The sequence below is a fragment of the Enhydra lutris genome, unplaced genomic scaffold, assembly GCF_002288905.1.
Source record: "Enhydra lutris kenyoni isolate GAN:26980312 unplaced genomic scaffold, ASM228890v2 scaffoldscaffold173, whole genome shotgun sequence".
NCBI classification, from domain to species: Eukaryota; Metazoa; Chordata; class Mammalia; order Carnivora; family Mustelidae; genus Enhydra; species Enhydra lutris.
This window is the reverse complement of record NW_019154257.1, coordinates 139,465-152,030: the sequence shown is the minus strand read 5'-3', so window position 1 is coordinate 152,030 and position 12,566 is coordinate 139,465. Positions and strand designations below refer to the sequence as shown.

Below are 12,566 nucleotides of genomic sequence, written 5' to 3'. Positions count from 1 at the left end.
GGAAAGTAATGAAATGCAGACATGCCATCACAAATTATTTGGAGCAATGAAAAAGCTGTAGTTAGAAAGAATTCTGTTATCTTAAATAAATTCACTTTTTAAAAATATATAAACTAGACCAAAAGTGAGGAATTTAAACTAATAAATTAAAAAAAAACCATTGAAAATAAAAGTAAATGAAAAATGTTACTGTGGGTAGAAACTAAAATCAATTAAATAAGTTCAAAAAATCCAAAAGTCAGTTCTTTGTAAACTCTAATACAGATAAACCCCACCCCAATGAATGTGATGAGTAAAAATCAGAAATGCTCCATCGTTTATTAGATCTTGGAAGATGACATAAGAAAACAAAATAATCATGATAAATATGGGAAAGAATAAATAAAACAATGGTATTTCCTTGATTTTAAAGTATTATTCACATTTTGCTTTTCTGAAATTTAGATATTTCATACAACGGATGGCATCTACTATTGTTCATAGGCTAATTGTCAACATTTTCTTTTCAATTGTGATAAATATTATAATGGCATACTTTACAATTGATGTTGTCTTAAAGTTGATGAAATTCGATATATCTTTTTTTATATTGAGGGCATTCTTACACACACAGAAAACTCAAGGAACTAATAGGAAACTAATGGAACTAGTAAGGGGATTTGGTATTCTAGCTGAAAAAATGGAAAATATTTTAAAAAGACGTAGACTGTAATAGCAAAAAACAACAGGAAATCAATGAGCAAATGTTATTTTGGTCATAAAATGTTATCTTGGTTTAATTACCAGGAGAATAAATTTAACATAGAAGTGCAGTATATATATAAAGAAAGTATAAAATCTCTTAAAAGAATATAAAATTTAATTAGAACAAAAGAAAGAGAGCCAATATTCCAGGTTGGAAAATTTCAGTATAAGCATGTGTCTGTGTGAATGCATAGATTATTTATGTATTGCAGAATATTTATTTTCATACAATCACTGAACATAGAAAATATTAAAAGAAAACAAATTTTAATGAAAGTTATCGGAAGCAGAAACTAAACCATGTAATTAGAAAGAAGAATGGGTAGAATAAGACAAAGGAAAAAAATCAAAATAAAACACTAATCATATAATCCCACTTATATATGAAGGTTTTGGTATATATATATATATATATATATATATATATATATATATATATAAAATTTGGTGAAATTTGGGTGAAAATAAAGAAAATTTCTTTCAAATAGATTTTCATCTACAAAATGGTAGAATATTAAATGTCTATTACCAAGCAAAAAAAAAAAAAAAAAAAAACAAGTTGCAGGGTTTTTTGTTAACTGCTGATCAATAAAAAATAAACCAAAAAAAATGCAAAAAAAAGAAAACCTCTCCAAATGTATAAATGTTACATATTATACACGTGATTATCTCAAGTGACACAGTAAAAACATTGGACAAAATCCAGCACACTTTTGTGATAAAGATACTTGAAAGACTAGGAATAGAAGGTAACTTCCTCAACTTCATAAAAGCATCTACAGGTAACCCATAGTTAATGGGGAAAGATTGAATGTTTTCTCCCTATGATCAGTAACAAAAGGATATCTGCTTTTACCACTTCTATTCAACACTGTACTAGAGGGGTTGTTCCCAGGGTAATTAGAGGAAGAAAGAAAGAAAAGAAAAAAGACAGGAAATGAAGAAGGGACATGATGTAGTATATAGAAAATCCACAAACAACTATTAGAACTAATAAGTGCAGCCAGTTTGCAGCATATAAGATCAATAACAAAAATTAGTTGCATTTCTATACACTAGCAAAGATTTTAAAACATCAAATTTTCCAAAGCTACTGGAAGTTCCTTTGTACTAGCCTTTCTTTTTAGTGATGGAAAGTAAAAGAAAATATTTCCTGGGCTTATGACAGCACATCTATCTTGAGAAAGTTTATGCATTGATTAAGTTACAAGGATTCTGTAACTGTGGCCATGGATTTAATCAGCAGTGAGCAGAGGCTCTCATGCAGATTTTCAACATTACATTTATTTTCAAATTTGTAGCTGTAAGAATAATTTTAAATAAACATCGAGAGTTTACAATTAATTGCTAGAAGTATAAATAAATATGATCAATTCTGTCCTTTCAGTTATATTCTCTTTTGGTGATAATTGGGTCATATTGTTTCTGGGAAATGGAGTTTCCCTGACTGTACAAAGCTGAGAGATGTGAGTTTTAATATGGATATTTACAAAATGTTATTTTTTAAATGTATTACTTTGGGATAGATTATACTCATTGATCATTAGTATGTATGAATAAATAGGAAGTCATCCAAAAGTAGCATAACTTGAGAGACATGAAGATGCACTGCTTAATGAAAAAAACACTTAACAACTGGGCCCATTGCATTATTTTATTAGAAATCAAATTTTAAAACATTTTACATATCATGCAAACAGCAATCAGTCAATAAAAATTCAGATCAGTTATACTCAACACTTGCATTGTAATGTCAGAGTTCTTACAGAAGTATAGTTTTAATGACTGGAAGAAAAATGATTCTCAGAGTCAGTTGGATTGTATTAGTTTCCAGAGAAGCCCAAGTCTTTGTACATTGGGAAGAATAGATTCAGGGATGGGGGTGGGCTGCAGAAATGGTCCTCACTGTGATGAATTGATCATTTCATCATAGAAATGATCAATTGTAAATGTCAGGAGTGGACCTACAATTATGGGAGCATTCTAGCTCTCAAGCAAACCATGAACAAGTCCATGCCCCTTGTCTTTTATAGTAACTATCATCACTGGGATTCAACTCCGGCATTTAAGCACATGATCAGAGCTGGTACTGGCCCCATCTCAATATGGAGAAAATATTATAAAGCAATATAGCGAAACATTTCACATAGTAAATGAACTGGAGCCTCCAGTTCAAATTGTAGGAAATCTACTATTTTGGGAAACCCTGATTTAATTTTGAAAATATTTTAAAAGCCAGCATTAATGTGGTACATAAACAATGAATTCTGATAAACTGAAAAGAAATTAAAAAAAAAAAAAGCCCTTCTTTTCACTACATCTGCATATTTGGGATATATATCCAGTAGTGCAATTGCAGGGTCATAGGGAAGCTCTATTTTTAATTTCTTGAGGAATCTCCACACTGTTTTCCAAAGTGGCTGCACCAACTTGCATTCCCACCAACAGTGGAAGAGGTTTCCCCTTTCTCCACATCCTCTCCAACACACATTGTTTCCTGTCTGGCTAATTTTGGTCATTCTAACTGGTGTAAGGTAGTATCTTAATGTGGTTTTAATTTGAATCTCCCTGATGGCTAGTGATGATGAATACTTTTTCATGTGTCTGATAGCCATTTGTAGGTCTTCATTGGAGAAGTGTCTGTTCATATCTTCTGTCCATTTTTTGATGATTATCTGTTTTGTGTGTGTTGAGTTTGAGAAGTTCTTTATAAATCCTGGATATCAACCTTTTGTCTGTACTGTCATTTGCAAATATCTTCTCCCATTCCGTGGGTTGCCTCTTTGTTTTGTTAACTGTTTCCTTTGCTGTGCAGAAGCTTTTCATCTTGATGAAGTACCAAAAGTTCATTTTCACTTGTGTTTCCTTTGCCTTTGAGACATGTCTTGAAAGAAGTTGCTGTGGCTGATATCAAAGAGGTTATTGCCTATGTTCTCCTCTAGGATTCTGATGGATTCCTATCTCACGTTGAGGTCTTTTATCCATTTTGAGTTTATCTTTGTGTATGGTGTAAGAGAATGGTCGAGTTTCATTCTTCTACATACAGCTGTCCAATTTTCCCAGCACCATTTATTGAAGAGACTGTCTTTTTTCCACTGTATATTTTTTCCTGTTTTGTCGAAGATTAACTGACTATAGAGTTGAGGGTCCCTATCTGGGCTCTCTACTCTGTTCCACTGGTCTATGTGTCTGTTTTTATGCCAGTACCATGCTGTCTTGGTGATCACAGCTTTGTAGTAAAGTTTGAGTATTTATCCTAAAGATAAAGATGTAGTGAAAAGAAGGGCCATGAGTACCCCAATGTTTATAGCAGCAATGGCCACGGTCACCAAACTGTGGAAAGAACCAAGATGCCCTTCAACGGACGAATGGATAAGGAAGATGTGGTCCATATACACTATGGAGTATTATGCCTCCATCAGAAAGGATGAATACCCAACTTTTGTATCAGCATGGACAGGACTGGAAGAGAATGATGCTGAGTGAAATAAGTCAAGCAGAGAGAGACAAGTATCATATGGTTTCACTTATTTGCAGAGCATAAGAAATAACACAGAGGACATGGGGAGATGGAGAGGAGAAGGGAGTTGAGGGAAATTGGAAGGGGAGGTGCACCATGAGAGACTATGGACTCTGAAAAACAACCTGAGGGTTTTGAAGCAGCGGGGGGTGGGAGGTTGGGGGAGCCAGGTGGTGGGTATTAAGGAGGGCACGTATTGCATGGAGCACTGGGTGTGGTGCAAAAATAATGAATACTGTTATGCTGAAAAGAAATTAAAAATAAAAGCCAACATAGTATTTAGTTTGTGTTAGTTGAGAGGGAAAAAAAATCTAAACATAATGTCCTAAATTTAGAATTTCAAAGTCTCTGGCTTCTGGGTTTAATATCCCACTGAGAGATTCATCAAGAAAGCAAAACCAGTATCAATGAACATACAATTATTCCTCATGAACATACTACTATTCCTCTGATTGACAGGTAAGGCAAAGAGAAGGCAATTACTACTTTTTTCAGGAGTGAATATAATGAATATAATCAGAGTAGTGCTTCTTCATGATAAGACTTATTACACTAGCCAGAAAAAAAAAATCTTCAAAAACAAAAGTCAAAATGTTAGACTCAAAATATAGCAAATTAAATAGGTAAATTAAATATCCCAGCAGTTTTAGCTATATCCCAAATAAGAATAATATAGCTTCAGGTGGAAAATTTGACTTAAATTTTTTACCAATAAGGACTTGGCTCAGGTCATGATCTCAGAATCATGAGATGGAGCTCCTCACGCAGCACAGTGTTTGCTTGCCCTTCTCCCTTTCTTCCTCCTCTCTCTTTCTCTCTCTGTTTCTCTCTTAAATAAATAAATAAATATTTTTAAAAAAATTTTGCCAGTAAATTTTTAGGTGTTGAATATATATGGAACTGTGTTACTTATAGATGCTATTCTAGATAAAAAGCACCACATTAGCCTCAAAATAATATATATTTTCAGGGTGGTACTGGAATAGGAGAAAGAACTGATTACACTGAATGATATCCAATCCATATATCATAATTTCATTGGGTTCCATTCTACATAGATATCTTCTACTATTTTATATCAAAAGGGGGGGCTCTTTAATAAACTTTGGTAAACATGGTTTTATTAGAACAACAAGGGTGGGGCATCTGGATGGTTTGTCTGTTTGAGCAACTCACTCTTGGTTTCAGCTCAGGTCATGATCTCAGGTCATGAAATCAAGCCCCATGTCAGACTTTGCACTCAGGAGGGAGTCTGCTTGAGATTCTTTCCCTCCCCCTCTCCCTTTGCCTTCCTCATTGAAATAAATAAATAGAAAATTTTATAAAAAGACAAGGGAAGTTAGAGAGGAGAAGGGAGTTGGGGGAAATTGGAAGGGGAGGTGAACAATGAGAGACTATGGACTCTGAAAATCAATCTGAAGGGTTTGAAGATGTAGGGGGGTGGGAGGTTGGGGGAACCAGGTGGTGGGTATTAGAGAGGGCACGGATTGCATGGAGCACTAGGTGTGGTACAAAAACAATGAATACTGTTATGCTGAAAATAAATTTTAAAAAATGATTAAATAAATAAATAAATAAAAATAGGCAGAGGATCTGAATAGATATTTTTCAAGAAAAGACACACAGATGGCCAACAAGTAAAGGTGTTCAGTATCATTAATTGTGAAGGAAATGCTAATCACAACCACAGTGAGGTATCACTCACACTTGTAGAACCGCTATATCAAAAAGACAGGGGCACTTGGGTGGCTCAGTGGGTTAAGACTCTGCCTTTGGCTCAGGTCATGATCTCAGGGTCCTTGGATCGAGCCCCACATTCGGCTCTCTGCTCGGCAGGGAACCTGTTTCCCCCCTCTCTCTCTCTGCCTGCCTCTCTGTCTACTTGTGATATCTCTCTCTCTGTGAAATAAATAAATAAAATCTTTAACAACAACAACAACAAAAAGATAGCAACTGTTGGTGAGGTTGTGGAGAAAAGGGAACCCTAATACAGTGTTAGGAATATTAATTAGTGCAGCTACTATGGAAGTTTCCTCAGTATGGAAGTTCTTCAAAAAATAAAAACAGAACTATCATATAATTCAACAATTCCACATTTGCATATTTATCTAAAGGAAACATAAACACTAAATAAAAATGTTAACAATATGGGTGCCTGGGTGGTGCAGCAGCAGGTTAAGCACCTGACTCAGTTTTGGCTCAGGTCCTGATCTCAAGTTCACGAGACTGAGCTCTGCATCAGTCTCTGTGCTCAGTGCAGAGCCTACTTGAGACTCTCCCACCCTCGGGGCACGTGGGTGGCTCAGTGGGTTAAAGCCTATGCCTTCGGCTCGGGTTGTGATCCCAGGGTCCTGGGATCCAGCCCCACATCTGGCTCTCTGCTCAGCGGGGAGCCTGTTTCCTCCTCTCTCACTCTGCCTGCCTCTCTGCCTACTTGTAATCTCTGTCTGGCAAATAAATAAATAAAATCTTAAAAAAAAAAAAAGACTCTCCCACCCTCTTCCCTTGCCCCTCCCCCACCTTTCTCTCTCTCTCAAACAAATAAATCTTTTTTTAAAATGTTACAACTACTTTGAAACTGCCTGTCGAACATAAACTTGCATTTGATCACACCATTGAGACGTAGGTATTTACCAGAGAGAAATGAAACACCTGTCTACACCAAAATTTGTAGATCATTGTTCATAACAACTTTATTCACAATAACCAAAACCCAAAGACATTCAAAATGTCCATATATTATTGAATAAAAAAATTGTGATATATCTAAGTTGTGGAGTATTTCTTGGTAAGACAAACTGACTACTGATACATGCAATAGTAAAAATGAATATAGAGGTGCCTGGGTGGCTCAGTGGGTTAAGCCTCTGCCTTCAGCTCAGGTCATGATCCCAGGGTCCTGGGATTGAGCCCTGCATCGGGCTCTCTGCTCAGCGGATAGCCTGCTTCCCCCACCCCTCTCTCTCTCTCTCTCTGCCTGCCTCTCTGCCTATTTGTCATCTCTGTCTGTCAAATAAATAAATAAAATCTTTAAAAAAAAAGATAAATATAAAAAACACAGAAGGGAAGAATGTTATGTATGATTCCATTCATATGAAACACAAGAAAAAGACTTGCATTTGAAAAAATCAAATTTAATATAAAATGATGAAAAGCATATTGCCATTAGCTGGGATTAGAGGGTTTTAAATAGGAAGAGACATGAGGAACTTTGTAGGGAAATGGAAATATTCATTGTATTTTCAGTGGTAGTAATAATTAGAGAGGTATATTTTCGTAAAAATTCCTCAACTGAAATATTAAAAAATGGTCCATTTATTGTATGTAAATTTTACTGTAACAAATCTGTAACCCAACCTGCACCCATGTTAATCCATAAGTGAATGAAAGTAGTAATTACTTAAAGGAAAAGAAGATGTATGCTCATGACTTAGGTGTATGCACAAAGATACTCTTAAACACTTAATTTAAAGGAAGATATTAATTATTACTTAAAATAATGAATTAATAAAATGATTAATTAAAAACACAGTTCGAAATATATCAATATTATGAAGAGTTCAATTCTATCAATTATTTGACAATGTACAAAAAATATTTTCACAATTTTATCATTATAAATTTTTTATAATGATAAAAAATGTAAAAAGAAGCTAAAATGATTTAAGGTAATTGGAAACAGTATAATTACCCATACGGTGATATTTTACAATGGTGAAACTTTGGAAGCAATATACATTTATGACAATGATAAATTTTGGTTTAAATTCTGATGTCATAGTAATATAGTGTACTAAAATTAAATAGATCTAAAATGATGCATCTCAATAATAATTAAAGATATAACAAGATTCACACACTTCTAAGAGTAAAATAGCTGAGATAGTCTGTATATCTCAATACAGAGGTATTTTTAATTTAATGTTCGTGCATTTGTACTTACTATATGTGACAAACATGCATATGTTTACAGGAAGGAAAGAATAAAGGTATTCTCCAAAATATTACCTCTAATATTTCACTGTGATTTTTCTGTTGTTATATATCTAATCAAATGTTTTAACATATAATTTGTTCATTCCATAACTATTCGAAAAAGCAGAGAGGGAGATCTATCATCTTTTAACTACCTTACACCATAAGAATTAAAAAAAAAAAAAAAACTGGACTAGTTTAAGAGTCAATGTTCTCCTACCAGTCTCTTAAATGACTCTGTTGCTTTTCCTGTCTCTAAAGGACATGTTCCCACTACTACTGTGTTAAGTTTTTTAATTTTTTTTTTTTACCCTAAGATCAAATGATACGAGATGATTACACAGATGACTCATTAACGATTTTTGAACCTGGGTCACCAAGGACTCTTCTGTTTATTAATTTTGCTGCAGACATGGCAAATAAATATCAAGCTTGGAAAACTGGAAAATTCTCTTCTCTCAGCAAAGCAGTTCATAACATCCACTCTTCCAGAGTGCCCTTGAACCTGTTTTTCTTCTCAATGTCTGAGAGTTTAAAAAAAACAAACAAAACAAAAACAAACAAAAAAAAAACTATTTCCTAGGCTTGTGATGGCACTGCAGCTATTGTGCGGGAATTGATACAATCACCTAAAGAAAAAAACTGCAAGGAAATTATGTATATTCCTGAGAGCTGTTACTGCAGGAGTGGCAAGACTCAGCCAGTAGTGACCAGAAGTTTTCCTGCTAGTTTTCAACATTATATGCATCTTCAAGTTGTAGCTATAAGAATAATTGTAGTTAACTTAATAGAGAGAAGCTATGATTAACTGCCAGAGTGTATTATGAATCCTGTCATTTCAATTACATTTGTTTTGAGACTTGAGTCATATTCACCTATAGTAAGTGAATCTTTATTGATTGTATAAAATTTAGCAATGGAAAGGCACCATTGTGGCTCAGTCAGTCGAGCAACCAACTCTTGGGTTTGGCTCAGGTCATCATCTCAGGATCCTGGGATGGAGCCCTGCATCAGGCTGGGCTCCGTGCTGAGTGCAGGGTCTTCTTAGGATTCTCTCTCTCTCTTCCTTTCCCTCTGTCCCGCCCCCACCTCACACACACTCTCTCTCTCTCTGTCTCTCTAAAATAAATTAAATGTTTTTTAAAAACTTAGCAATGTAAGTTCTAATCTGGGTATTAAACATCATTTTTAGAGCACTTTATTCTTGGATAGTGTATAGTTACTGATAAGATTAGTTTAAGCAACAATAAATAAGAGGTCACCTAAGAGTTGCATAATTTGAATGCCATGACAAAATGATACGTCTCACAAATGCAAATTCTGGGAACTAAAAACTATTAACCAGTGGCTGTCTGAGGATGTGCATGCCCAGCAAAACTGGAGACTGGGAACCGAGATTGGGTGGAGAAACACAGCACAGAGGAGGGAAGATTACTCCAGATAGATAATCCATGTAAAATGCTTGTTTCAGTATCTAACATATAGTAAAACTTGAATAAATACACAAGTTAGATTATTAAAAAAAAAAAAACACGGGGAGAAATAGGATGAGAGTATAGAAAATTAAGAGTTTCATTTTGGACTTTTTATGTCTGAGTGCATTTGTTTATGTAACTGAAGAGCAATCATTTTTAGAAATTAGGAGCTCAAGAAAATACTCAAAGGGAGCATTGTGTTAAGAAGTAAAAAGTTATTAAGAACTGGGACACGTGGGTCGTGCAGTACATTAAGCATCTGCCTTTGGCTCAGGTCATGATCCCAGAGTCCTGGAATCGAGTACCACATCGGGCTCCCTGCTCAGCAGGAAGACTGCTTCTCCTTCTGACTGCTGCTCACCCTGCTTGTGCTCTCTCTCTCTTGCTGACAAAATAAATAAATAAAACCTTAAAAAAATGTATTAAGAATTATTCCACATAAGAGACCAGCAAAAAAAAAAAAAAAAAAAATCTAGAAATTAGAAAGCAAAAAGATGGCAAGTAAACCTGTATGTGGTATTAAGGAAAGTTATGAGAGAATGCTATGAATATTGGGTGGTTGAAGGTACACATTCTACTTAGAAATTCCCTAAACTTTAAAAGCAAAAAAAAAAAAAAAAAAAAAAAAAGTGATAAATTCTGGCACATATTATTTCAGTAGGTTCTTGAGAACAAAACAGGACTATAGCATATTGATGATTGAATGTAAGGTAATTAAAAGGAAAATCATTCTGGACAAGGTAATTGAAGTAGTTAAAATAAACTTATCCCACTCTTTATCAGCCATGTACTTTCTGAGTACTTTATATATTAGTCTTTAATTTTTTGATGAAGGAAAATATTATTTCCATTCTGTAGATGATAAAAACTGAGTCACGGTGAAAGCAAGCCATGCTTGAAGAATGTGTTTAATAGCTCAATCTGAAATTTTTTGTAGTTAGTGATATTAATAACAATATTTTGAAATGTGTTTCAACCTCAACTAAACAGTTGGAAAACTAAGAAAAACTGTAATTATTCTTTACATCTCTATATATCTTACACCCAACACATACGTATTATCATTTTATACAATATATTTGTCATCAAAATACTTCCTGTCTTCCCATCCCACAGTGGGAAATTAGTGTAATTCTAAACAGAAAATATGAAAGTCAGGGAAATGGGTGAGTGAGAAAGGAGTTGTTTAAGGAAACACATATTTTTAAAATTATAATACTAGAGCTCATCATCTTCAGTAATGGATATGCAGAGCCTATATAATATAGTCTCAAACTATTTGTGATTTGTTCCTTATTAAAACAAAACTTCAAGGAAACATATGAAGGTGATAATGAAAGTTTAAGATTCAGCTTTAGGATTCAGTCTGTGAAGAGGGACAAAATGATCTCACAAAACATTAGCAGTCAAATCTATCTGTCAGGAAAATCAAATCCCAGGTATAAGTAAAAAATATATAAATTGCAAATAAAATGTAATGAGAAGGAAGCACCCATAATATTTTGGAGTGTGATACAGGTTTTTCTGATTTTTTAAAATATCTCCTGAATTTACCAAAACAACACCCAACTGTAGAACCTAGAATACCAGTGTATTGAAAATATTTGTAAACAAAAATCTTGTAAATGCATGTGATTGTTTGCTTAGTTTTTTCTCCATTAATTACCACCGCATGTATATCAAATATACCTGAATCCTAAATGCAGATTGAATTGAAGTCAGAAGTCAATGATGAGAAACCACACAATAACAACTTTTATTCTGTTGGGACTGACCGATGATCCGCAACTGAAGATTATGGTTTTCATCTTTCTATTTCTTACCTATATGTTGAGTATAACTGGGAACCTGACAATCATCTCCCTTACCTTCATAGATTCTCACCTTCAGAATGCCATGTACATTTTCCTACAAAATTTCTCCTTCTTAGAGATCTCATTTACCTCTGCTTGTATTCCCAGATATTTGTACAACATATCAACAGATGACAAGACAATCACATATGACAATTGTGCCCTTCAGATTTTTTTTAAATTATATTTTTGGTGTAACAGAATTTTTTTCTCCTGGCCACCATTTCCTATGATCGATATGTTGCCATCTGCAAACTCCTGCATTATGTGACCATCATGAACAAGAGGGTCTGTAGAAGACTCATCCTTGGGTGCTGGATAGCTGGCTTCTTGATCATTCTCCCACCACTTAGCCTGGGCTTAAATCTGGAATTCTGTGACTCTAATGTTATTGACCATTTTTTCTGTGATGCATGCCCCCTCCTAAAAATATCATGCTCAGAAACATGGGTTATAGAGCAGATGGTCATAGCCTGTTCTGTGTTGACCTTCATTATGACCCTCCTATGTGTACGTCTATCCTGCATATACATCATCAAGGCTATTCTACGATTCTCTTCTCCCCAGCAAAGAAAAAAGGCATTTTCTACATGTTCTTCCCATGTGATTGTAGTCTCCATTGCCTATGGAAGCTGTATTTTCATCTATGTTAAGCCTTCAGCAAAGGAATCAGTGGCCATTGATAAGGGTGTGGCAGTCCTTACTACATCCATTGCTCCTATGCTGAACCCCTTCATTTATACCTTGAGAAACAAGCAAGTAAAACAAGCTGTCAAAGACTCAATGAAAAGAATTGCATTATTCTCAACGAAGTAATAGAATTTGCTCAAGTAGGGAACCACATTTTCATAAAAATATCATTAGTTCCTAAGCATATATCTTTAGATTTTTAAGTCATTCTTTTCTAGCAAAGAGACTACTTCAGAAAACTTTCTTTAAAAAAATTTTTTTTATTTATTTTTTTAAGAGAGAGAGATAGAGAGAGCGCACAAGTCAGGG

At 34.4% G+C, this 12,566-nt stretch overlaps 1 pseudogene; it reads left to right on the top strand.

Moving 5' to 3' along the window:
• The first annotated feature begins 11,445 nt into the window (after positions 1-11,445).
• LOC111140119 lies at positions 11,446-12,383 on the top strand (annotated as a pseudogene).
• The last annotated feature ends 183 nt before the right edge of the window (positions 12,384-12,566 follow it).